Below are 24971 nucleotides of genomic sequence, written 5' to 3'. Positions count from 1 at the left end.
AAGGTTTAAAATATCCTAGACTTAACAATCAAGGCTATATGCTGTTGCACATTTCATGTGAATATTCTGGAAAAATACGGATCCTATTTCAAGAAAAATATTCAATATAAAATGTTAGAGCTAAAAAAAAAATGAGAAATTTTTTAAAAAATGAATTTACAACTGGAAGGATTTATGATAGAGGTCTTTATTCCTGAGGGAAACACTTTCTGGGAGTAGATAGCCCAGTTTTCACAGAATTCTCTTATTAAGCTAATCCTTCCTCTTATGGGTTTATACGGATTTGGAAAAAAATATTTTCCATGCTAAACTGCAAAGGAGTATACTGTTTCATAACTGTGTTCAAGGCCAATACTGCTGGGAGGATTGTCATTCTTTGTTTTTGACAAGTTCCACTTTCAAATTGATGAAGATGAAAGTGGTGGAGGGAAAGGTTTCAATTTTTGTCACCATTTGTGGATGGTTATAGATTTTACCCCTTCCTAAATGTTTTTGTAATTTAATACAGCAAGTTTATTTTTTAATGAAGAATATATAGAGATGCAAAGACTATGCCTGTAGTGTTTTAACAAGGAAATAAAAACTTATAACATTTCGATATATATTCTCCAATCTCATCTCCATTTCCTATGTGAACCAGGTTGACTTTTCATCTTTTTTTTTTTTAATAAATTTATTTATTTTAGTTGGGGGCTAATTACTTTACAATATTGTAGTGGTTTTTGCCATACATTGACATGAATCAGCCATGGGTTTACATGTGTTCTTAAGACACAGGTGAGACCATGTCAAACGGTGTTTCCCTATCCTGTGGCACATCCAGTATCTTCTCCAAGAGCTTAGTGAGCCGTTTACATATGTCTATGCCTATCTATCCACTTAATGTATGGTATATTTAAAAATTCATATAGCTCGCCAGGCTCCTCTGTCCATAGCATTTTGTAGGCAAGAATACTGGAGTGAGTTGCCATTTCTTACTCCAGGGGATCTTCCCAACCTAAGGATCGAACCCAGATCTCTTGTGGCTCCTGCACTGGCAGGCAGATTCTTTACCAACTGCACCACATGTGAAGCCCCATATATGAATAGGTACACGATAAACACAAATAAATATATCTGTTCTATAATTATATCTGTATATATAGGCTAGCTGTGTGCTTACTTTCCTGGCTTCCGTTCTCGCTTCCTGCTGCGTCCTTCCGCACCGCTCCTCACTCTGGGGTCAGTAGTTGCTCTGGGCTCGCTCCAATAGTGTCCTGCGCCCTTGTCTCTATTAAAAAGAACTCAGGGAAAATCATCGCTACTTTAGGCGCTTCGCGGGGCCCTGGGAGAACAATAGTGAGGAAGCTAGGTGGAACCTCATTCTTGTGACGGAGAAGGCAATGGCACCCCACTCCAGTCTTGCCTGGAGAATCCCATGGACGGAGGAGCCTGGTGGGCTGCAGTCCATGGGGTCGCGAAGAGTCGGACACGACTGAAGCGACTTGGCAGCAGCAGCAGCAGCAGCATTCTTGTCAAGGTCCGTTCCGCGGGTGTGAGCGACAGACATACGGGCAAACAAGCCCAACAGCGGATACCTCAGGAGGCCCGAGAGCTCCAGGTGAGGAGGGGAGCGGCAGAGTCTCTCTAAAGAGGTCTGGAAAGATCTTACGGGGAAGGTGACATTCTTCGAGACCTGAATAGGGTCTTTCAAGGCTCAGAGATACTTTTAATGCCTATGTTATCCTACCGAACTAAAAAGAAAGGACAAAACAAAGCAAAAATTCTATGAGACAGAGGTGTTTAGACTGACTTGAGTTTCAGGAGAAATAGAAGAGATCACTATAGCTCCCACAAAGCAAAAATTAAAATTAAATATTCGATCATTTTTCATAATTTTTATTATGTGGTTCTAATGTTAGCAGTGTTAATAATGCCCCCCTCTTGCCTTTTATCCCTCTTGATTTCCTCCTTTCACTTTTTTCAGCATACCGCATTTTCCCCTTCCTTTGTCTTTTCCTTTCCTTGATGTTACTCTTCCCTCACCCTAAAATTCCGTTTCTGAATAAATGAACATGTAAACACATACATTTATTTTTAGTGAGGAAGGCATGTAAAATGTCCCACACAGGGATCTACATATTTTATTATCTCCTACTGTTTAATTACATCTGTGTCTCATAATATGTATTTAGACAAAATATTGAGGTACTTTCCTGAACAAGGACAATTCCATTTTGATGATAAATTATGACTGTTAAAGATAATTTTCTTGCCATATAGTATATGCAAATGTTTATAAATAATTGGAAATATATAAACGTTTTGTAGTATCCTATTCATTTTTTAAAATATCAGCTCTTTGCTATTTCATTAGAAATTCAAAAAAATATTTTGAATGCTACATATAATTTTTCACATGTATATACCATATTTATACAGAAAACTCCACTATTATGAAGCATTATAAATGTGGGTTCGATCCCTGTGTTGGGAAGTTCTCCCAGAGGAGGTCATGGCAACCCATTCCAGTATCTTGCCTGGAGAATCCCATAGATGGAGCAGCCTGACGGACTAGAGTCCATGGGGTCGCAAAGAGTCAGACATGACTGAAGCGACTTAGCAAAACACTGATTGTGAGACAGTCTGGCTATTTCTGTTATTATTACTATTATTCCTAAAAATAATATGAATGCAACAGAACGTACTCAGGAAGAAGAATTACTAGAGTGGTATCTAATCTGGACACATTACTATGAACTCTGGATAATTTGCTTAAAACCTCTGGTGCTTAATTTTCTCATAAATAAAGCAGGGATAATAATAGTATATAGTTCATATCATTGCTGTGAGTTAATTAACAGCTTCAAGAAAAGGACCTGATACATGACAATTGTTCATTAAATGTTACCTATCATCATTATTGGGGCGTCCCTGTTGGCTCAGTGGTAAAGAACTTTCCTGCCAATGCAGGAGACATGGGTGCAATCCCATGGTTGGGAAGATCCCCTGGAGAAGGAAATGGCAACCCACTCTAGGATTTTTGCCTGGGAAATCCCATGGACAGAGCAGCCTGGAGGGATATAGTCCATCAAGTCGCAAAAAGTCAGACATGACTTAGTGCCTAAACAACAACAATCATCATCATTATTATTAAAATCAAATTACACTTTGGACAAATATTTGTGTGTATATTTCTGATTGTTTCTTGGGTTAGAAGTGAATGTATTTGGTAAAACCAATGTGATATAATTAATCTAACCTCATGGCTTATAAAAGACTGGTTTCCAGGCATAAATGAGAATACTTGTCTAACTAACTTTAGCAATGCTACATAATATGTTTTTAAAATATTGATAAATTGATAGGCAATAATGATACCACATTATACTATATATGTATTTTATGTTACTAGTTGCTATAATTTTTTATATATTTATTTGATATAATAAATATATTTCCACATATTTATTTACTTTCATACATTTATTTTTATATATTTATTTGGGCATTTGTGTATCTTCTGTCAGTCATCATTCTGTTTATAGCTCTAGTTATTTTTGTAAAGTTTTATAATTTAAAAAAATATATTCACAATTATGCTGACATATTAAAAATATGTATAAACTAATATCTAAATACAAATATCACTAACCTTAGGGGCAGAATAGAGAAACACAGTGAGAACTTCATCAAAGATGAAATAAGTAAGTCACAGGGATGTAATGGACAACACAATGAATAGAGTCAATACCAAACATGTGTACACCTATGGCTGACTCATGTTGAGGTTTGACAGAAAACAACAAAATTCTGTAAAGCAATTATCCTTCAATCAAAAATTGAATTAATTAAAATAAAAAATAACATGGTGTAAGCCTATAAAATTGTGTTCTCTATGTTTTATTCTTGAGACTAATATGATATTGTAAGTCAACTATACTTCAATTAAAAAGGGGAAAAGGAGAATTACAGAGCCTCTGCAAACCTTTGATTTTAACAATTGTACATAAATCTTCCCAGAAAACAGAAATCAAAATTTTAAATATCACCATCAAGAGAGCTAGAATATTACTTTGGCAATCCATTCTGATCTTAGAAATCCTTAACTATATACCTTTTTAAAACAAAGAGTCATCTTGACTAGGTTCCATTAAAAATTGATTTCTTACTGTAGTTGGTAGAAAAAAATTATAAAAAGTCTATATTTTAGAAATTAGAATAATCCAAATCTGAATGTGCAAATGAAAAAAGTCAAGATTCTTCTAGCACTTATTTTGTAACTTCAATTTATGAAAATCCCAGCAGTGTTCTGTTTAAATTACAGGCTTCACAACGGCCAAATTGAATTCTGATAGCTTACCATTATAAGATCAGTCGGTCAGCTGATTGTTACAGATTATTGCCTCAGCAGCTGTGGGTTTCTATCAGGGCACCATGGGAAGCTTAAAATTTAAGCCATATTTAGTTGCACCCTTGTGTGATATAAATGACTATCTTAATATTTCACCTCTGTTGGGACAGAGAAGATGTGTCCCTGTGTACATTGTGCAAGCAGAGGACAGATACATTCTGTGGTTTTCATTTTTCACCTCTATTCATTGAAGCACTCTGTCTTACAACAATAAGCTTTGTTTTTCTTTTTTTCTGTTTTGGGACTCTGTATTCACGTTGAATAAAAGCTTACTGGAAAGCATTAATAACCTCAGTTGTGCGTTATTTTTGCTTTTAGATGGAATGCAAATTTGTGTAGCTGAAGAATCTCTAGGGTTCAAGTTTCCGCCATTTCTAATTGTTATCTTAGGGGTACAGGTGAGACAAGTTCATGATGCTGGGATTTGGTTTTCAATTAGATTTCAATCTTATTCAACCTGTGAGTATGAAAGAAAACTGACAACAACCAGAAGCAGTTAGTATTTTCACCCCGACATTTGCCTAGTGAGAAGGAGAACATATTGAGTTGCTAGGGCTGGGCGTTTTCCAGATAATACCCTAAAATATTGTAAGTATTGAGAGCACTATTTTCAGACTTGTTGGCTCTTGCTGGGTGATATAATCATTTTATCAGAGTCCCCATCTATCTTCATTTGATGTAAAGACATATGCCTAGTTTCTTATGTTATTTTAAACACCTCAATCTATTTCATTGTTAAAAGGCACATGACCATCCAAAATAGCATCACGCTAGTCAAACTACTAGATAGCATAATTATCTATGCAGCTTTATAACAACTAAAAAAAACAAATCTGATTTGTTTCTTTATTACAGCCACTGTAAATTTAAAAGAATTTAACAGGATTTAAATATATCCACACCTACAACTCTACTCCACCATTTCGGAGAAAATCACCCACACAGAAATGGTTAATACAAATTCATAGAATTTTTCTTTCTTGGGGGGTAATGTTCACTAGTAAAGTATATATGGGAATGTTTCCTAAAGAAAATGTTAACTCTATTTAGGCACAAAATGTGGCTTAGAACTACCCCAAGGGAAAAGAAAATCATCTACCAACGTCTGCTCAATTACAAAGTACTTCCATCATAAATTATCATGTATTCTGTTGCAAGAGCCTGAAGTGTTTACCTCTGGTAGAAGATAGATTTTATGACTCTTTACCACAGAGATAAGCAAAGTGAAAATGTTCAGCCAATTCTCTGATACTGTTTCATAAAATTAATGATGAATAATTTGTTCACCATGTTATTGTATTGCTGATGGTCTTGAGCAGCTCTGAAATATCAAATGTCTTGCCTATGACTTCTTAAACTATGCTAGAAAAGTTTCCTTTGGACCGAGGCCAGGCTGAATTGAACTTTAGACTCACTCCCAAGGCTGCTATAGCTTCCCTGGTGACTCAGCTGGTAAAGAATCCGCCTGCAATGCAGGAGACCTGGGTTCAATCCCTGGGTTGGGAAGATCCCATGGGGAAGGGAAACGCTACCCACTCCAGGATTCTGGCCTGGAGAATCCCATGGACTGTAAAGCAAGTGAGTTCCAGAAAAACATCTATTTCTATTTTATTGACTATGCCAAAGCCATTGACTGTGTGGATCACAACAAACTGTGGAAAATTCTTCAAGAGATGGGAATACCAGACCACCTGACATGGCTCTTATGCAGGTCAAGAAGCAACAGTTAGAACAGGACATAGAACAACAGACTGGTTCCAAATTCAGAAAGGATTATGTCAAGGCTGTATATTGTCACTCTGCTTATTTAACTTATATGCATAGTACATCATGAGAAATGCTGGGCTGGAGGAAGCACAAGCTGGAATCAAGATTGCTGGGAGAAATACCAATAACCTCAGATATGCAGATGACACCACCCTTAAGGCAAAAAGTGAAGAAGAACTAAAGAGCCTCTTGATGAAAGTGAAAGAAGAGAGTGAAAAAGTTGGCTTAAATCGCAACATTCAGAAAACTAAGATCATGTCCTCCGGTCCCATCACTTCATGGCAAATAGATGAGGAAATAGTGGCTGACTTTATTTTCTTGGGGCTCCAAAATCACTGCAGATGGTGACTGCAGCCATGAAATTAAAAGATGCTTGCTCCTTGGAAGAAAAGCTATGAACAACCTAGAGAGCATATTAAAAAGCAGAGACATTACTTTGCCAACAAAGGCCCACCTAGTCAAAGCTATGGTTTTTCCAGTAGTTATGTATGCATGTGAGAGTTGTACTATAAATAAAGCTGAGCACCTAACATTTGATGCTTTTGAACTGTGGTGTTGGAGAAGACTCTTGAGAGTCCATTGGACTTCAAGGAGATACAACCAGTCCATCCTAAGGAAATCAGTCCTGAATATTCATTGGAAAGACTGATGCTGAAGCTGAAACTCCAATCTTTTGGCCACCTAATGGGAAGAGCCGGCTCATTGGAAAAGACCCTGATGCTGGGGAAGACTGAAGGTGGGAAAAGAAGAGGATGACAGAGGATGAGATGGTTGGATGGCATCACCGACTCAATGGATATGAGTCTGAGTAAACTCCAGGAGTTGGTGATGGACAGAGAGGCCTGGCGTGCTGCAGTCCATGGGGTTGCAGAGTTAAACAGGGCTGAGCGACTTTCACTTTCACTTTCAAGGATCCTCTATATCAATCAACAGTCTTTCGTTTTTTGTTCTTATTTTCTTCATGGGCAAAATGCTCTGCCTTACACAGGGAAATAAAATATATTATTTTGTACCATCTATGTTTTTCTTTTCTTTGAATTAATTGTTACCTGCTTGTTTACTGGTACCATTTAAGTCTACTCCTTGTTTTGAAATAGTCAATGACTATGCCAGCAAGCAGTGTCAATAATGCTGTATAGATTGACCCCCATATCTATGGAAACTCAGCTTCTTTCACTATTCCATGGTCCTAAAGAGTTTTTTGTTGTTGTTATTGTTTAGGCATAGATGTTAACTTTGTTTCTTACTTAGAAGGACAAAAACAAAACAAGCAGAAAGTTAAAGTCCAAATAAAAAGATAGTTAAAAATTGCAGGAAAACAGAAAGCATATTAGAGAAAGAACTCTTACTTCAAAAAACACTTTACTGTGAGCTTACATAAAAAGTTGAAACCAGTGGATATAGTGTTGATAGATGTCTAGACAAATCAGAGCAGTAGAATTTGTAATCCAGGTTCTTTGCAATGGGACAGCAGGAGATGGGAAGAATTGAATCTAGGAAAGTATAGAAGGACATGAATGTGAGCAAACTCTGGGAGATAGTGAATTAAAGGGAAGCTTCAGTTCAGTTCAGTCACTCAGTCGTGTCCGACTCTTTGTGACCCCATGGACTGCAGCACGCCAGGCCTCTCAGTCCATCACCAACTCCCAGAGTTTACTCAGATTCATGTCCATCGAGTCAGTGATGCCATCCAACCATCTCATCCTCTGTCATCCGCTTTTACTCCCACCTTCAATCTTTCCCAGCATCAGGGTCTTTTCCAGTGAGTCAGCTCTTCCCATTAGGTAGCCAAAGGATTGGAGTTTTAGCTTCAGCATCAGTCCTTCCAATGAATATTCAGGACTTATCTCCTTTAGGATGGACTGGTTGGATCTCCTTGCAGTCTAAGGGGCTCTCAAGAGTCTTCTCCAACACCGCAGTTCAAAAGCATCAATTCTTTGGCACTCAGCTTTCCTTATAGTCCAATTCTCACATCCATACATGACCACTGGAAAAACTGTACATTTAACTTGATGGGCCTTTGTTGGCAAAGTGATGTCTCTGCTTTTTAATAAGCTATCTAGGATGGTCATAACTTTTCTTCCAAGCAGCAAGCATCTTTTAATTTCATGGCTGCAGTCACCATCTGCAGTGATTTTGGAGCTCAAGAAAATAAATTCTGTCACTGTTTCCATCGTTTCTCCATCTATTTGTCATGAAGTGATGGGACTTGATGCCATGATCTTAGTTTTCCGAATGTTGGGTTTTAAGCCTACTTTTTCACTCTCCTCTCACTTTCATCAAGAGGCTCTTTAGTTCTTCTTCATTCTCTGTCATAAGGGTGGTGTCATCTGCATATCCGAGGTTATTGATATTTCTCCCAGCAATCTTGATTCCAGCTTGTGCTTAATTCAGCCCATTGTTTCTCACGATGTACTCTGTACTGTTGCTTCTTGACCTGCATACAGATTTCTCAGGAGGCAAGTCAGGTGACCTGGTATTCTTATCTCTTTAAGAATTTTCTACAGTTGATTGTGATCCATACAGTCGAAGGTTTTGGCATAGTCAGTAAAACAGAAGTAGATGTTTTTCTGGAACTCTCATGATTTTTGATCATCCATTGGATGTTGGCAATTTAATCTCTGCTTCCTCTGCCTTTTCTAAATCCAGCTTGAACATTTGGAAGTTCATGGTTCACGTACTGTTGAACCCTGGTTTGGAGAATTTGAAGAAAGTAGGAAAAACCAGCAAACCATTCACGTATGACCTGAATCAAATCCCTTATGATTATACAGTGGAAGTGACCAATAGATTCAAGGGATTAGATCTGAAACAGAGAGTGCCTGAAGATCTATGTACAGAGGTTTGTGATATTGTATAAGAGACAGTGTCAATATTATTCCCAAAAAGAAGAAATGGAAAAAAGCAAGTTGATTGTCTGAAGAGGCCTTACAAATAGCTGAGAAAAGAAAAGATGCAAAAGGCAAAGGAGAAAAGGAAAGTAATACCCGTTCGAATGCAGATTTCCAAAGAATATCAAGGAGAGATAAGAAAGCCTTCCTCAGTGATCAATGCACAGAAATAGAGGAAAACAGTAGAATGCAAAAGATTGAGATCTTTTCGAGAAAATTAGAGACACCAAGGGAACATTTCATGCAAAGATGGGCTCAATAAAGGACAGAAATTGTATGGACATAACATAAGCAGAAGATATTAAGAAGAGGTGGCAAGAATACACAGAAGAGCTGTACAAAAAAGATCTTCATGACCCAGATAATCACTACGGTGTGATCACTCACCTAGAACCAGACATCCTGGAATGTGAAGTCAAGTGGGTCTTAGGAAGCATCACTACGAACAAAGCTAGTGGAGGTGATGGAATTCCAGTTGAGCTGTTTCAAATCCTAAAAGATGATGCTGTGAAAGTGTTGCACTCAATATGCCAGCAGCTTTGGAAAACTCAACAGTGGTCACGGGACTGGAAAAGTTCTGTTTTCATTCTAATCCCAAAGAAAGGCAATGCCAAAGAATGCTCAAAAGGAAGCTTAGCATACTGCAGGTCAGGGGGTCACAGAGAGTAGGACACAACTGGATGACTGAACAATATGTGTGTATAAATAAGAATAGGTGCCTTTCTATCAGATGAGAGTAACCCTTGGGCTGAGAGTTGCAGCTCTGGGCTGCATTTCAGACTTCACTTGCCCCTTCAGCTCAGCATCCCTCAGCATATTCTCTTCAACCAAATGCGACTGTCCTGGACAGTCTTCTGGGGAAGGGTGAACTGTTCATGGTAGGAGGGATCGTCACAGAACATGGGAAAATAATTCAAACCTAGTAGCCAATTTTCAATCACTCTCTAGCGTGTATTATGAAGTAGTTCATCCACTTGTATGTAAAATAATGAGTGAAGGTATAAAAAAAATTAGCAAGAAATCTTGTGTGAGTTGTGTAGACCTGTAGAACGTTAAGTCTGCCAAGAAGCCTCAGATATTGAGATAAGATTATTTGTTATAGCTGTTAAATAAAAGAGGTTCCCCCAGTTGTGAAAGATTTGAGAACATCTAACTGACACACATATAGATTGTTAAATCTTAGACTTTTACAATTTACAGGACTTTGGTCATCATTCACAATTAAATGGTGAAGAAAAGGTAATGAGATATATATATTGTGTATATCACCCTGTTTTATTTAGGCCAGATGTAATTATCTTTTTCACAAAAATTCTTTTTTTATACTCTGATGAATCACTTCCCAAAATGTAAGACGGTATTTACTAATGTTTCAAGGAATATATGACCTTTATAGAAAATAGAAATGAATTCCCGTGAGCAATAAGAACTGTGCAGCTCTTCATTCTTCAAACACCCTCAGTGTCACTGTGGACTCTGCAGTCTGAAATAGTCCAACTTCAACAAAGAAAGCAAATGGTCAGTTTCTGCTTTTTCTTTAAATTCTTCATGAATCCATTCATTTTCTAATTCCTCTTGGTTTTACTATGGAGCTAAATTCATTTATTTTGACATATGCCTTGTCATTCCCTATGTGTTATACTTGGCTGATGTCTTCTCTGTTTTGTATTTCGTATATCTTCGGGAGTAGGATGACATCAACTTTTCTCTCCAAGAATTTTACTCTCCTTACCTAAACATTTCCAAGTCCTTATGATGTTTAAAACATAAAGAAGCATGGAAGAAACTCAACAAGTCTCCCAAAATCAATCAGAAGTTTTCAAAACCTTGCTTCCTTATCTCTTTTCTTGCACTTTTGTTAAAGGAAAGAATTTCCAAATGTTACCTCAGTTGTCATTCTCTCCTTAAATACTTGCATTATGAATTAAATCTGCCTATACATGCAGCCAACAGTTCTGTGCTTTCTTATCAAATTTATTTTAGCTTCATTCATTAAACACTTGACATTATATTTCTTCATTATTTTTTACTTCTAAGCATTTGATATTGATTGTTCCTTCCTTGAATCACTCCTAAACTTACCATGCTATGTTTATGTACCAATCCTCTAATTGCTCTGACTGATATCGATCAATTTTCTGTGCGTCTTCCTGTCTCTACATTTCGACTTAGGTAGTTAAGCTCATCCCTCTATCCCTCAGTGTATTTCTGGACTTCTCTCAAAGATCTTCTTCTGTCTCCTAAACATATAGGACTTTGTCCATGTGGACAGTTCTCAAATTTCCAAATGCCTACTCACAATTTTTCATGGAAATATTGATCCTTTGACTCAAAATTGTTAAAATAAATTTATTATATTATTCTCTATATGCCCTCCTCTTCCAATATTCTTAGTCTCAGATTCATGGTTCGTTCATGTTAGAAACCTCTATGTGAATTTCAAAAACTTTTCCTTCACTTGCCAATGAGTTCTTTGTTTTTGCTTTTATTATTTCTAGTTTTCCTTGTTATCACTGGAAAACTTTTCTAGTAAAACCACAAAAAAACAAGCATGAAATGCCTGTGATACGATTCCTTTAAGTACAGATTATACTTATGGCCTTGTCCTATGACAAATTTACTGTAAGTTTGCAATATTTAGCTCTTGTCTTTCCTGACTGTTTTATAACAATGCTGTTTTAATTCCATATTTCCTACATAAGCAAAAATATCATTAAAAGTGGACTTATCGTTAGACATATACATTTCTTTCTCTTCCCTGACACACTTCAAAACAAATGATTACTTTTCAAAAAAATTATTCTAGGAAAAAAAATTACTATACACAGTTTCAGCACTAGAGATAAATGAAGAGTGTACATTTTTTATGTCAGTTGAAAAAAGTTGCTTTTCTCATTTTTGACAATTTAAGCCTTTTGTGTTTGTTGAAAGCACAAGTAATTAAATTTTCAAAATTAAAAATGTCTCATTAATTCCTTATAAGATGCACTATGAATAATTTTCATAAATAACATTTAAATGTATTTATATGCTACTCACAAATTCTGTGTTGGAATATGGATTTATCTCTTCCTTATGATGTTTCACAGAAATTGAATATATGATGCCACAGATGCTATAAATGACTTATAGTCCGAATGGACTATATATTATTTAGTATATCTTTAACATATTAGCATATAGATCCCATTTTCCAGGGAACACTTAGTAAATCATGAGTTAGAGCACAGAGTGGAAAATAGTATCCCAAAGCAGAGACAGAGCAATGGATGCACATGTGAATTTGTCATCATTTGTTTGTACTTTAAGAGAACATTCATCAGTTTTCAATTGATGTTTTTGAATTATGGTGCTGGAGAAGACTCTTAGGAGTCCTAGGAATAACACGGGAACCTAAAACTTACAGGTTGCATGCGCTCCAGGTTTCACGTTTGAATTCATACTTTACCATGGAAACTTCTTGCTCAGAAAGGGCCAAAGAAGAGCCTTTCCCCTTTCAAGGTTCCTGATAATGACTTTCAAATGCTGGCATTTATGCATGAACAGAGATCACTTTTCAAAGGATAATGTATCTGAATCCATCTTCTTTTGACCTTTAAGTGACTCTTCGGTCTTGCCTCACTTATTTATCTTACTTCTTGGTTCGCCATTCTCGCTCACCTTCTGAGATCACTGAGTCAGGGTTTCAAGGTGATCCTCTCCAAAGAAAGAAGTCTTGGTATTAAGGCCTTGTCTGTTTTGGATCATGGCTTCAGAGCTTACTCCTGCAGAAAATTATAAGTAATATATCAGTTGTGCAATTACTTTTAAAAACCTCCTCAAACGTAGACTTTCCAGCTTCTCAGGTAATGATCTGTATAGACTTTATTTGATATTTTAATGATGTTCCTCCCACAGAGTAATACTTCTAAAAAATTTTTCAGACTTCTAACTTTTTACCTAAATTTAATGAAGAAAAGCAATATTTGGAGGAGGATTACAAAACAAAGTAGTTACACCTCTCTCCTATATCTACTGCAAATTATGAAAATTACCAAATAAGAAACACAAACAATGAATGTAAACAGAATTTTTAGAGTCAATTTTCCGTCTGGAATTTCTTGCTTAGACTATCAATGTGAGAAAGACTGTTGAATTACAAGAATAATAAACCAACAGAAATCCTCATTGTCTTTTATTGTTTTGTTTTAGTCACTAGCCCACCAGGCTCCTCTGTCCATGGGATTTTCCAGGCATGAATATTCGCATGGGTTGCCATTTCCTACTCCAGAGGATCTTGCTGACCCAGGGATCAAAACTACATCTCCTGCATCTCCACATTGCAAGCAGATTCTTTATTGCTGAGCCATCAGGGAAGCCCACACAGCACGTACTGTGTTAAAAAAAAATTCAAAGCAAATGGAATGTGATAACTATTGGAGGAATCAGGGGAGTTTTAATTTTAATAAATTATAATTTAGCCCAATAATTTTTAAGAGATCATCAGTTTTCCTTGACCTTCATGGGTTTCAGAAAATGAAATATAAATAACCAAATAAAGCTCTGTGTGGTGGTGGTGGTGGTTCAGTCGCTAAGTCGTGTCCAACTCTTGCAACACCATGGACTGTAGCCCGCCAGGCTCCTCTGTCCATGGAGATTCTCCAGGTAAGAATACTGGAATGGGTTGCCATTTCCTTCTCCAAAAGTTCTGTGTAAGTATATACATATGTGTGTGCATATATAAATTTTCCTAGTAACAATTGTACAAAATATTCACCACTAATTTTCAACAAACTGCTAACTAATTATTCAAATCTTTGAATGTTAATACTTTACTAGAATTTCTGTGCCTTTGTAAGTGTGTGTGTGGTGTGTGTAAAGAATGCTGCTTTAAAAAAGCTTTCTATTGAACATTAGATTCAGTAAAATTTGAGCTTTCAGTATGATTGAAAGACATTACCACCAGCTTACAAAGTGTCAGGTATTTTGCTAGATGCTGAGAAAATAAAGACTAATGTTCCTTATTTAGAGAGGAACACGGTCTAACAGAAGAGACTTTCATGTACTAACTAGGTAAAGTGCAATACTCTGAGGGGCAGGAGACCCCAGAGGAATGAGTGATTTATACTGTCGGCAGATAGTGAATATTCATTTCCAAAGGAAATATTAATAGCATTGAATCAAACTTTGCAAGACATGCTTTTCTTTTTACCTATGAATTCTGTATTAGCTCAACAAACTTGTGATTTCATAGTTCTGGAATTCCACTTTTCTTCCATGCTTTCACAATTTTGGAGCCTGAATACACATGAGTCAGAATTATATGAAGACTTAGTGTGTGATGAGCTGTCTCCTTGATGATTAGTCTTCTAAATATTGTAAGACAATTCTGACATCAGAGAAATGCTAAAGGTCTCTAAGGAAATTATTTTATGGAGTGTCCTCATCTGATATATGATGAAACCAGGTACCAGAAGAATTATATCATTTTTTCAAGGTCACAGAATTAAAAAGTAAAAAGTCAGGAATGAACGTAGCCATTTGGATTTCAAGTGCTTAGTTTTATTTTGTTCGCTAGGCGACATTCATATCTTCCCAAACTTTATTTAGATTAAAAAATAAAAGTATCCTCTCTTCATTATGCTCATTTGTGTGCTTATTGTCTTCCCTGAGATGTCGAGAGTCATGAAGAGAAAATATCCACGTAAGAGTTTCTAGGATGGAGGTCAAAACATCATCCATTTCTATTAATACTTTAACAGAGCAGGACCCTATGAGGCCAGAACAGACCCTGCAACTGCATTCTGCTTGTAGAAAACCTTTAGTCAAAGAATAAATTTAATCAAGAAGGGAGAAAAAGTAGAAAGAAGGGAAAACATTCAAGCAAAGCAAAATAATACTTAAGCCATCAAAGTCAAGGGCTTTTTGTTCCTCTTCAAAGAGTACAGAATATACCCTGAGCCCTGTTCTTTGAGCTCTTTTGCAGATATTGAAACTCCCACATGGAAGAAGTTAATTGTGTGCTTCCCATATGGATGTAGACCCCAGACCAGCTGGAACCAGAAGGTTGCTAATTGTTGTTGTTCAGTCGCTCAGTCGTGTCCGATCCTTGGTGACCTCATGGACTGCAGCACGCCAGGCTTCGCTGTCCATCACCAACCTCCAGACTTTGCTTAAATACATGCCTATTGTGTTGAGGATGCCATCCAACCATCTCGTCCTTTGTCACCCCTTTCTGCTCCTTTCCTCAATCTTTCCCAGCATCAACGGCGTTTCCAGTGAGTCGGTTCTTCACATCAAGTGGCCAAAGGTTTGAGCTTCAGCTTCAGCATCCATCCTTCAAATGAATATTCAGAGTTGATTTCCTTTAGGATCGACCATTTTTATCTCCTTGCTGTCCAAGGGACTCTCAAGAGTCTTCTCCAGCACGACAGTTTGAAATCATCAATTCTTTGGCACTCAGCTTTTTTTTTTATGGTCCAACTCTCACATCCATACATGACAACTGGAAAAACCGTATCTTTGACTATATGGACTTTTGTTGGCAAAGCAGTGCCTCTGCTATTTAATATACTGTCTAGGTTGGTCATCGCTTTTCTTCCAAGGAGCAAGTGTCTTTTAGTTTCATGGCTGCAATCACCATCTGCAGTGATTTTGGAACCCAAGAAAATAAATTCTGTCACTGTTTCCATTTTTTCCCCATCTGTTTGCAATGAAGTGTTGAGACAGTTGCCATAATTTTACCTTTTTGAATGTTGAGTTTTAAGCCAGCTTCTCCACTCTCCTCTTTTACCTTCATCAAGAAACTCTTCAGTTCCTCTTTGCTTTCTGCCACTAGAGTGGTGTCATCTGCATATATGAGGTTATTGATATCTCTCCTGGTAATCTTGATTCCAGCTTGAGCTTCATCCAGCCCTTGCATTTCACATGATGTACTCTGCATATAAGTTAAATAAGCAGGGTGACAATATAGAGTCTTGACGTACTCCTTCCCCAATTTTGAACCAGTCCTTTGTCCACGTCTGGTTCTGTTACTTCTTGAGCTGCACTGAGGTTTCTCATTCTTGCCTTGAGAACCCCATGAACAATATGAAAATGTAAAAAGGTCGCTGATGCTGACTCCCAAATGGCTCACCATCAACCAATCAGAGGAAACATCCATTACTTGATCACAAATCCGACAAATACCCTTGCTCACCTAGTCTTTATAAACTTTTCCCTTTAAGCCTTCATGTAGTTCTGATCTTTTAAGCATTAACCTCCCTAGACTCCTTGCTTGGTGCCCTGTAATTAAGCTTTTTTTTCCTACTTTACCCAAAACTCTATCACTGAGATTTAATTCAGAACTGAATTTTTTGTTTAGTACTGAATTTTGGTAAGGGATTTGATATAGGTCATACCTGACCAGTCTTGATGCCGGGAAAGATTAAGGGCAGGGAGAGAAAGGGACGACAGAGGATGAGATGGCTGGATGGCATCACCAACTTGATGGACATGGGTTTGGGTGGACTCAGGGAGTTGGTGATGGACAGGGAGGCCTGGCGTGCTGCGGTTCATGGGGTCGCAAAGAGTCAAACACGACTGAGCGACTGAACTGAACTGAATGGTCTAGTGGTTTTCCCTACTTCCTTCAGTTTAAATCTGAATTTGGCAATGAGGAGTTCAATGTCCGAGCCACAGTCAGCTCCCGGTCTGTCCTCACTTGGTACAGGACAATTACTGAATTTATGTTTATGTTTATGTTTATTCTCCGTGCTTATATTCAAGGTACGTGTTACTAATAAAACAGCATTTCTCCCAGTGGGAAATGCTGAAAAAACCATGGCGAAGGACAAAAATACAGTTGAGTTCAAAGCAAACTTGTCACAGGATTTGAAAGGATGTGCTGCATTATTTCTTAAGATATTAGAACCTATCAATTTAATTCTTCCAAGCTAGCAAATTGCTCTTCTGCATTATTTTTTCAATCTTTCTACAGAGAAAAGCACAGCAAGTGTGAAAGAGAGAAAAGGAAAGGAAATTAGACTTTAAGAGGCTACAGGCCTTGTTAATTCTTTTATCTTTCTAATATAAAGGAGAATAATGTTTTTCTGAGGCTTTATCTCTGTTGATTAATGCTATTATAGTCAGTTTTTGTTTGTTTCAGATCATTTCTGTTTGATAAGATAGCTTTTTCTTTTTCTAATAATGAATGGAATAAGTGTTAAAGATATTTTCTCTTGTTCTTCAATAAATATTAAAAATATGCTGGAACAGAGAAACATTAACCTTTGTAGGAATATCTTATCCTAGAATACACTTACTATAATATCAATTTATGAAAACGATCTAGCTTTTTTGAATGCTTTTCACGTACCTAGAATTTTCACAGAAATTTGGCCCTGTTCAAAACATCTGAGAGTGCTTCTTTGCTACAAAGATTTGGGTAAGTAAAAAATACAATAAACATCCATGTTTCAAATACCCAGCAAAGGAAGTACCACTGTGTCTTCCAATTTTATACCCTATAGACAGACTGAAAATGTTCTCAAACCTCATTCTAAAGTAACTTGTGCCCACACGGTTGCCTGTAAAAGGCAAATATTTTAGTCAAAACTTTTCAAAAAGCCAGGAAACAAATTATACCTTTCACTCCAAAATGTCTCCATAATTGTGTGAATCTCAGTGACATATTTATATTTCTCTCTATGTGATGACTTGTCAGAGACATTAAAGTCCTCATTGCACCTGATGTATGCCTAAAATAAATATGAGGTTACTAAAAGAGTTTAAATAAGGCCCAGAATACAGATGTCTAGAATGATTTTCAGACCTGACTGAAGCCGCATCCCTTAAGAAATCAGTGGAAAAGCAAAGTTCATGGCAGCCTCTGCCCTGCACCTCCTATAGGCAAAACAGTGACTGCCCACAGCACTCATAGGAAAATCCCATCTCTAGACTGACCAATAGAAAGAGCGGGATATGTGTTTGACCCTTGAACAACAGGGATTTGAACCATGTGATTTCATTTATATGCAGTCTTTTTTTCGGTAGTAAATACTACAATAATACAACATCTGCGGTTAGTTGAATCTGCACTGCAGACATGGAGGTCACGTGGGTCCACAGAGTCAACTGTAAATTATATGCAGATTTTCAACTACTCAGAAGATCTGCACCCCTAACCACGCTCCCTCCTAACTCCCACCCGTACTGAGTTGTTCAAGGGTCAATTGTATTCCCTTTCACTCTTATAACCTGAGCTATTTCAGCTCACCTTTTATCTTCTTGTACCTTTCTTTCCTGAGTTTTTATAATTATGCGTTTGATCTTGCTTCAATTGTTTCATTAAATGTGTATTTTAAATGTTCCAAAAATGATTGGACACAGTTTTTATCTTCTCCTTGGCAGCATAGATATCTACTATTCAGCATCCATCTATCTGTCTACCTGTTACCTTCGTCTTTCACTTTTTTTGTTAACTTTCAAATCCTGTATTGACTTCTTTGTGATTACTCATAGCTGAAGGACTGGTGATTTAGAGATTTATGTCATGAACAATGTTCCAAGTTAAGAAGGATTTCTCTCTGACCAAAGATTTTTTGCCTATGGTTTCATTAGCTTTAAATCCCCCTGGATGATAGCGATGAAAGGATCGCTATTGTTCATAATGAGGTTTCTCTTCTTCCCAGTGCCAGGGGTGGAGATTAATATGATTCCTGATTTCTTGGTTAGAACTATTTCCTGGGCTTCCCAGGTGGCTCAGTGGTAAAGAATCCACCTGCTAATGCAAGAGATGCAGAAGATGCAGGTTTGATCTCTGGGTTGGAAAGATCCCCTGGAGGAGGAAATGGCAACCCATTCCAGTATTCTTATCTGTGAAATCCCAGGGGCAGAGGAGCCTGGCAGGCTACAGTCCATAAGGTTGCAAAGGGTCAGACACAACTGAGAGACTAAGTACCTAGACAGGATGGAATATTACTGTTTACCTTTCCTGCTATTTATATTGTCTTTGTCCATTCATTCATCAATGGACACTTAGATTATTTCCATATCTTGGCTGTTGTGAATAGTTCAGTTCAGTTCCATTGCCCAGTCATGGCCAACTCTTTGCGACTCCATGGACGTCAGCACACCAGGCCTCCCTGTCCATCACCAACTCCCTGAGCTTACTCAAACTCATGTCCATTGAGTCAGTGATGCCATCCAACCATCTCATCCTCTGTCGTCCCCTTCTCCTGTCTTCAATCTTTCCCAGCATCAGGGTTTTTTCCAGTGAGTCAGTTCTTCACATCAGGTGGCCAAAGTATTGGAGTTTCAGCTTCAGCTTCAGTCCTTCCAATGAATATTCAGGATTGATCTCCTTTAGGATGGACTGGTTGGATCTCCTTGCAGTCCAAGAGACTCTCAGGAGTCTTCTCCAACACCACAGCTCAAAAGCATCAATTCTTCAGAGCTCAGCTTTCTTTATAGTCCAACTCTCACATCCATACATGACTACTGGAAAAACCATAGCCTTGACTAGATATACCTTTGTTGGCAAAGTAATGTCTCTGCTTTTTAATATGCTGTCTAGGTTGATCATAAATTTTTTCCAAGAAGAAAGCATCTTTTAATTTCATGGCTGCAGTCACAATCTGCAGTGATTTGGGAGCCCCAAAAAATAAAGTCTGTCACTTATTCCATTGTTTCTCCATATATTTGCCATGATGTGATTGGACCAGATGCCATGACCTTAGTTCTCTGAATGTGGAGTGTTAAGCCGACTTTTTCACTTTCCTCTTTCACTTGCATCAAGAAGTTCTTTAGTTCTTCTTCACTTTCTGACATAAGGGTGGTGTCATCTGCATATCTGAGGTTATTGATATTTCTCCCGGCAATCTTGATTCCAGCTTGTGTTTCTTCCAGCCCAGCGTTTCTCATGATGTACTCTGCATATAAGTTAAATAAGCAGGGTGACAATATACAGCCTTGACATACCCCTTTTCCAATTTGGAACCAATCTGTTGTTCCATGTCCAGTTCTAACTGTTGCTTCTTGATCTGCATACAGATTTCTCAGGAGGAAGGTCAGGTGGTCTGGTATTCCCATCTCTTTCAGAATTTTCCACAGTTTATTGTGATCCACATAGTCAAAGAGTTTGGCATAGTCAAAAGAAAGCAGAAATAGATGTTTTTCTGGAACTCTCTTGCTTTTTCGATGATCCAGTGGATATTGGCAATTTGATCTCTGATTCCTCTGCCTTTTCTAAAACCAGCTTGAACATCTGGAAGTTCACAGTTCACATATTGCTGAAGCCTGGCTTGGAGAATTTTGAGCATTACTTTACTAGCGTGTGAGATGAGTGCAATTGTGCGGTAGTTTAAGCATTCTTTGGTATTGCCTTTCTTTGGGATTGGAATGAAAACTGACCTTTTCCAGTCCTGTGGCCACTGCTGAATTTTCCAAATTTTCTGGCATATTGAGTAAAGCACTTTCCCAGCGTCATCTTTGAGCATTTGAAATAGCTCAACTGGAATTCCATCACCTCCACTAGCTTTGTTCATAGTGATGCTTTCTAAGGCCCACTTGATTTCACTTTCCAGGATGTCTGGCCCTAGGTGAGTGATCACACCATCGTGATTATCTGGGTTGTGAAGATCTTTTTTGTACAGGTCTTCTGTGTATTTTTGCCACCTCTTCTTAATATCTTTTGCTTCTGTTAGGTCCCTACTATTTTTGTCCTTTATTGAGCCCATCTTTGCATGAAATGTTCCCTTGTTATCTCTAATTTTCTTGAAGAGATATCTAGTCTTTCCCATTCTATTGTTTTCCTCTATTTCTTTGCACTGATCACTGAGGAAGGCTTTCTTATCTCTCCTTGCTATTCTTTGGGATCTGCATTCAGATAAGTATATCTTTCCTTTTCTCCTTTGCCTTGAGCTGCTCTTCTTTTCCCAGCTATTTGTAAGGCCTCCTCAGACAACCATTTTGCCTTTTTGCATTTCTTTTTTTGGGTGATGGTCTTGATCACTGCCTCTTGTACAATGTTATGAACCTCCATCCATAGTTCTTCAGGCACTCTGTCTATCTGATCTAATCCCTTGAATCTGTTGCTTTCACTGTATAATTGTAAGGGATTTGATTTAAGTCATACATGAAAGGTCTAGTGGTTTTCCCTACTTTCTTCAGTTTCAGTCTGAATTTGGCAGTAAGGAGTTCATGATCTGAGCCACAGTCAGCTCCCAGTCTTGTGTTTGCTGACTGTATAGAGCTTCTCCATCTTTGGCTGAAAAGAATATAATCAATCTGATTTCGGTGTTGACCATCTGGTGATGTCCATGTGTAGAGTCTTCTCTTGTGTGTTGTGAATAATGCTGCTCTAAACGTGGCAGTGCCGTTATATCATCTCTTTAAGAAACCTAGTTTGTTTTCATTGTTTATATGCCCAGAAGTGGAATGCTTGATCATATAGTAGTTCAATTTTTAATTTTTTGAGAAATCTCCCAACTGTTTTCTAGAATATCTGTACCAATGTACATTCTCATTTTGTTAGGTGTGTTCTCACTTTCTAAGTCTTTCACATAACATACAATTAACCACTTGAATGTGAACAATTCAGTGTCACTTAGTACATTCAATTTTCAACCAACACCACTATCTAGATCCAGAGCATCTTCTTCATATCTCCAAAAAAATGCCAACAAACTGTCCTCATTATAAAGTCCCTCTCCATTTCCCAGGTCCCCTCCAGCCCCTGGCACCATCAATCCAGTTTCTGTGTCTCTGGGTTTACATATTTGGGATATGCATATAGAGTTTATGTAAATAAAGCTGTATAACTGTATAGTTTGAAATCATTTTGCAGATGATTTAATGGAAATCATGCCAATCTGAGTGTCAGAGCCACTGGATTTGTCTCTTGACTCTTGCACTGACTAGCTGTATGAATTTATACCAACGACTTCTTTAAAGCTCAATTTCTTTTTAGTTTGAAAACTGTGTGCTCCTATTAATAAGTAATAATCATTTGTAAATAATATGTTAGGTCTCTATCGGTAAAATATAATATTAAGCAAGTTCTTAAACATAGACATATTTTCTCCATAAAATGTTGGAATTTATTCCTTTATTAGGTTAAAAGAGTACATTTTTAAATGGTGATCATAATGACTATATACAACTGTTTCAACTCATGCCTTATTTTCCCTATGAAGCTTTTTTCCTCTGGGACTGGGATCATGTCTACTTCTTTTGCATATAACTCACTCTACCCCCTATGGTGTTTGGATGATTATAGTCTTGGAATATGCCAATTGATTTTCATATTTGTGCCCTATCAAGTTCAAAATGCTCAATAAACCAGTTACCAAATTTTATTTGAAATCTTCTAAGTAAAAGAGAGATTTTAAAATATGGTTATAGATAAGCTTATGTATGTATGGGCTTCCCCAGTGGCTCAGACGGTAACGAATCTGCCTGCAATGTGAGAGACCTGGGCTTGATTCTGGTTTGGGAAACGGCAACCCACTCCAGTATTCTTGGCTGGAGAATCCCATGGACAGAGGAGCCTGGTGGGCTACAGTCCATGGGGGGCTACAAAGAGTCAGACACAACTGAATGACTTCCAGTTCACAAAAATATATAAAGTAGTACCGCAACAGTTAAAAAAAATGTTTACATGCCATTAACAATAGTTCAGCTCTGGTAATTAGCATCCCAAATTTCCAAAACTGTCCTGATTATTGGCACAAAGGCCTTTATTTGATCCCCACGGTACTTGGTTTCAAGGTTAAATAACAGTAGCCTTTGACTGGCAGCAACTTAGGAGAAACAAAAGCCTCTTGCCCTTCCATATCAGCAGGACTTTACCGTGAGTAGTTTGATATAAAGCATGTGTCCTTGGCCTTGTCCTTTATGGGTGAGCTTGCAGTGATTTCCAGAAATTAGAGGATCGTGAACACATATTAAAGCAATTTTCTCAAAAATATTTTACAAGTCAGATTTCAGTCAGAATTTTAGTCTATCCTTCTCTAGTTATAGCTGTTGTCCTTAACAAAACAAAAATAAATTAAAAGAAGTGACAGATTGGTTGATAAAAAAAGACCACAAGTTGAGAATAAAAAAGATGGATATAAATAAACTCAACCTATAAAAATAAATCCTTCTCGAGAGTTCCCTGGTTACCTAGAGGTGAGGATTCCAAGCTTTCACTGCCTCGGCCCAGGTTCAATTCTTATTTGAGGAACTGAGATCCCAAAATGTAGTGGCCTAACAACAGCAACGATGCTTTGTCTTCAGACCTCAGAAGGAATCTGGAGATCCTTAATGCCGTGTGCGCCCACGGGCGTACATCCTGCCAGTGTGTTGCGTCCCACAGTCAAGGGTGTATTACCACTGTCGCAACCGAAGCCTCACTTCCTCTATTAGGCTGAATTTGTTAAACCTAGTACCACAACTGTATGGAGTCCAGAGATTTTGTTTTGGTTACTGGTTCAACCTAGTTAAGTTGAACTACCATCCAAATCTCCTTACCTGGATGCTCTCAGGTTAGCTGAGCGTTGGAAGGCGGAGCGAAGCAGAACCGTTTCCCTGAAGGTCACTGTGGGGCATCAGAGACTACTGAAGTTCGCCTTGTTGGCTCAGGTCAGCTGCCTCACGCTGGGGCGTTGGGAAGCAGCTGGGTTAAATGCCTCCAGATTTCACTGAATTGCCTGTCTTCAACCCGCAGCAGGTTGGGAAGGGTTGGCATGCGCGACTGAGGCAAAGTGCTACAGATGGTGCAGGCGCCCTCGTCTTGGAGGCTGGAAGTGGTGAGTGAAAGACGCAGCTTCCGTTTTATCTCCTGGAACCCCACGTTATCCTCTCTCCTCTGCTTCACTCAGAGCTCTTCTTCTTGACTATCAGCCTGCTGTTCTACAGCAGCTTCGGGACCTTCACCAGATACAAAGCAAAACTCTTCCATAGTCTTTTTAGCTGACATCAATATTCTGTACTTTCTGGTAAAGTTCATGTTCCACATAATTCATTGCAGTTCTACCATCTTAATCAAATAAAAATTGATATAAAAACAAATTCTAATACCCAAGTAGATTTTCTGTTAAATATATATGATAGTCTTGTACCGATACAACAGCAGCCTTTTGAAAAGTGCCTACTACCTCAACTAAAGCAAATCTATGAAAAATATTTTAAAAAATTAAGAACTAGCAATCTTGGGGTGACTTGAGAGAATAGCATTGAAACATGTATATTACCATATGTGAAACAGATCCCCAGTCCAGGTTCGATGCATGAGACAGGGTGCTCAGGGCTAGTGCACTGGGATGACCCTGAGGGATGGGATGGGGAGGGAGGTGGGAGGGGGGTTCAGGATGGGGAACACATGTACACCCATAGCTGATTCATATCAATGTATGGCAAAACCACGACAATACTGTAAAGTAACTCGCCCCCAGTTAAAATAAATAAATTAATTTTTTAAAAAATGAACCAACAATCTATAGAAATCTAGTTTGTACAGTAAGTGAAATTTCAGATGTCACGGAAGTTCTCACTGAGAAGCGGCGTGATGTCTGCGTCACTCTTTCTGTCACTGTGCTGTCCTTGCCCGTATCTCCCCTCTCTTGGCATCCTAAGGTTTTGCTACTGTTTGTCAGATATGAGTCTATTCCTTATCATCCTTTCCAATTTTAATGTATTCCTTCAATTAAAATCTCTTCTCTTTAGAACAGTTTTCTATTTAATCAATTTAATCATTATTTCCCTTTTTTAACTCTTTTCTCTATTTGTAAAGTTATTTGAATATTTGATGCCTCAAATTAAACCTTAAATATTTTATCTTTCCTTTCATACTTTCCATGACCATTGGCTCTTATTCTGGAAGATTTCTTGCTAACTGTTTTTAAATTCTAAAGATCTTTTCAAGATTTCCTGCCTGTTGCTTTTTATGAAATTCTCTTCATAGGTAGTCAGGATCTTTT

The 24971-nt window shown here is 37.8% G+C and overlaps 1 long non-coding RNA gene across 1 annotated transcript; it reads right to left on the bottom strand.

Annotated features, from left to right (window-relative positions):
* Positions 1 to 10307: 10307 nt before the first annotated feature.
* Positions 10308 to 23807, bottom strand: LOC145511496 (uncharacterized). Its single transcript, XR_014057899.1, has 2 exons — positions 23524 to 23807; positions 10308 to 12815 (listed from the first exon to the last, which is right to left on the bottom strand). It is a non-coding gene; the product is annotated as an uncharacterized LOC145511496 (long non-coding RNA).
* Between the last annotated feature and the right edge of the window lie 1164 nt (positions 23808 to 24971).

Source organism: Giraffa tippelskirchi, chromosome 6 (genome assembly GCF_054371585.1).
Source record: "Giraffa tippelskirchi isolate mGirTip1 chromosome 6, T2T-mGirTip1v1.2.pri, whole genome shotgun sequence".
NCBI lineage: Eukaryota > Metazoa > Chordata > Mammalia > Artiodactyla > Giraffidae > Giraffa > Giraffa tippelskirchi.
Note: the sequence above shows the minus strand (reverse complement) of the source record. Positions and strands in the feature narration are given on the sequence as shown.